This window comes from Oppia nitens, unplaced genomic scaffold (assembly GCF_028296485.1).
Source record: "Oppia nitens isolate AA-2021 unplaced genomic scaffold, nextdenovo-longstitch-racon4-pilon3 scaffold41_pilon_pilon_pilon, whole genome shotgun sequence".
NCBI classification, from domain to species: domain Eukaryota; kingdom Metazoa; phylum Arthropoda; class Arachnida; order Sarcoptiformes; family Oppiidae; genus Oppia; species Oppia nitens.
In genome coordinates, this window is record NW_026533223.1 from 80,001 (window position 1) to 83,669 (window position 3,669).

Consider the following 3,669-nt stretch of genomic DNA (forward strand, 5'->3'; position numbering starts at 1 on the left):
TTATTTTTATTTGTTGTTTACTATTTTTTTTTTTTTTGATTAACTATTACCTGGATCATCATCATCATAAATCTAGTAGTCATTAAAAAAATTTAATATTTTAAAGTTAAATTTAACAAAATTTTAAACTATAGTATGATTTTTTTTATATAAATATAAAAATGTTTAAATAAATATTTCGATCAAAAATTTTTTTTCTATCAAATATCTGTATGTAATTTATTTATTTTATTTTTTAAAATTAACTAATTTTCATGATAATGATCATGTTGAATGTTTTAACTAAACAAAATATAAAAACAAAACAACAACAACAAAAAAAAAGTTTAAATAAATAAAATTATCATGGTTATTATATTAGCAAATATTAATAAATGGCATTTTTTAAAACCAACAAAAAAAATTTGTTTAGTAATAGTTAATTAACAAATAATTGTATCAGGGTTTTTATAATATTTTTTTTAAAAAAAATGTAATTAGGTAATTAAATATCTAGTAATTTTTTTAGCGTCATCAAAACTGTTTATTTACTTTACTTTAAAAAATATAAAAATATTTTTATTGATTTAATTAAATGAAATTGCAATTTACAGCATATTAATTAATTAATTATTAATAGAAATAATTTAAAATAACTAAAAAATTATACAATTTATAGTCCGATTAAATAATTAATAAATAGCCTAAAAATAAATTATTATTATTATCATTAAATTGTTAAATGTTATCAAATTGTTTAAATGTTATTATACTCTATAATTGAATAACATATTGAATGTTATTTAATTAGATAATTTATATACACATATATATACTAATAATAATTCAAAAAATAATAGTAAAATTCAATATATCATACATAAAAATAAATAAATATTAGTAATTAGTATTTTTAAAAAAAACTAATTGTTTGATTTAATTTATATATTCAAAATAAATATTAGTCTAAAATTTTAATTAATAACTTATTAATCATAATATATTACATATTTATTTTTTTTAAATATATGATTCAAAATTAGCATGTATAGTTTTTTTTGTTGATTAGTAATTTATAAATATAATTGTAATTACAATCAAAACTAATTAATTAAATATATTTATAGTTTAAATTAATTTAATTATTGATTTTTTTTGTGGATCATATTATTACAACTACAGTTAAGTAACTATTTTTATAAGTTTCAAATAAATTATTTTAATATTAATAATAATAATAATAATAATAATAGTTATAATCTTATAAAAGTTTTTTAATGCATATTTTTTTAAAATGTAAAATAAACTAGATTATTTAGATTATTAATTTTATTTATAATATAATATATTTCATTATAATATAAAAGTAACAAATATTATACATGAAATATATTTATTTATTTTTATTAGATTTTTTTTAAAAAATTATTTTTATTTTTCATATAACTTTGTATTGTATTACTATCTTTACATAAGTAACTATCATATTATCATTAATAATATATTTACTGTAATGTAATGCTAAATAAATATATAGATAAGAAAAAGGCTGCACTTTGATATTTGGGCCGCGCCGGAGGCGGGGGTGGGTGGTATAGGTAGATAGTACTTGATGTCTAGTATACATATGTAAAATATAGGACATCGCAAACTAAAGGTTCAAAAGTTATAAACTTAAAAAATTATTTTTATTGCAAGACTTATTATTTTTTGAACCTAACTTAACCTAACCTAACATAACCTAACCTAACCTAACCTAACCTAACCTAACCTAACCTAACCTAACTAACCTAACCTAACCTAACCTAACCTAACCTAACCTAACCTAACCTAACCTAACCTAACCTAACCTAACCTAACCTAACCTAACCTAACCTAACCTAACCTAACCTAACCTACCCTAAACTAAAATAACTAGCGGCCTACCGGCCACCATTAATCTAACTTAACCTAACCTAAACTAAACTTAAATAAATCGAACTTAATTTAATATAAAGTAACCTAACAAATTTTTTTTATTTAATAACTCAAATTACAATTTATTTTATACATAGTATTTTATATACGTTATTTTATATACACTAGCCTACTGAGGCTCTACAAAGAAAATATACTAAATTACTGCTATTTATATTTACTATATATTGAATTTTTTAATTAAAATGTTCATAACTCCTTAACCTTTTGTTTGCGATATCTTATATTTTATATATGTATAGTAGACCTCAAGCACTACCTACCTATAGCCCCCACCCGCGCCTTCGGCGCGGCCCAAATATCAAAGTCCTGCCAAGAAAAATATTAATATATATATATACAGTTATATGTAGTTATAATAAAATTAATATTACATTTTTACCTTACATTATATTTTGTATTTTAACAATTTTAATTTGAATAATTGAATTTATTGTATAATATAATCAACATATACAGTATAAGTAATTTACAGTATACTAAAAATTATTTTTCGTTTTTATATTGTATAATAAAAATAATTTTCAATTAAAAAAGTTATTAATATAGTTATTAAAATTAATAATTATTTTATTTATTGTTTAGCTTATATATATATAATCACCAGTTTATGTATTGTTAACAATTAAGTCATAATGTATTTAAACTAAACTTATTATGTTTAATAGTTTATTGTTAATTAAAAATAATTATATTGATAATTTATTAATCATAATTAATTTATTTTAATACAGTATATACTAATCAATATGACTTTGAGTTAATATTATATATACAGTATATATATATATATATATATATTTCAAATAGTTTTCAAATAGTCATTCAATAAGTTATTAAAGTTAATAACTAATAAGTTATATATAAAATCATAGTTTAAATTGATTAACATTTTAATGTTATATTTTTTTTAATAATAAATAAAATCATATCAACATTTTAAACATGTATAACTTATATTATGTACTATATTTAAATATTAAAATTTAAAAAATAAATCATTTTATAAAAAGTAAGTTTTGTATATAAATAATTTATATATAAAACTAAATGTTATTTTTTTTGTTTATTAATGTTGTTAATAATGTATTATAATATTTATAAGCTTAAATAGTAAGTATCATAATATATATTTTTTAAATATTTAATTTAAGTAATTATATAATATATAAAACATTATTTGTACAAAAAAAACTTTTTTTGTTAATTAACTTTTTTTTAAAAAAATTTAATTACAGTATTTTTTTAAAATTTACAAAAAATAAACTAAATTATTTATACTATTAGTATAGCTTTTAATATACTGTATAACATATAATACTAAGTTATATATATATAATAAAATTTATATATATATATATGTATTTATTTTAATAGATTTTTAAAAAATTATTAGTTTAAAAAGTTTCATATTACTTGTAATTTAAAATTAAAATTATATTATATATATATTTTACGTAAATAGGCTATCATATTATATTTACTATATTTACTGGTAATATAATTAAATTTAAATAAAAATTTATTAGTTTATAAAGTTAATAAAAAAATATACAGTATATTTAAAAGATTATTTTTCAATAAAAACTAATAATGATCTCAAATATTTTGTAACAATTTATTTTTATTTTTTTTTTTGGTTAAAAATATAATAATATAGTGTATATAATATAATCAAACATTTTATTTATTTGTTTATTATTTTATTTGTTG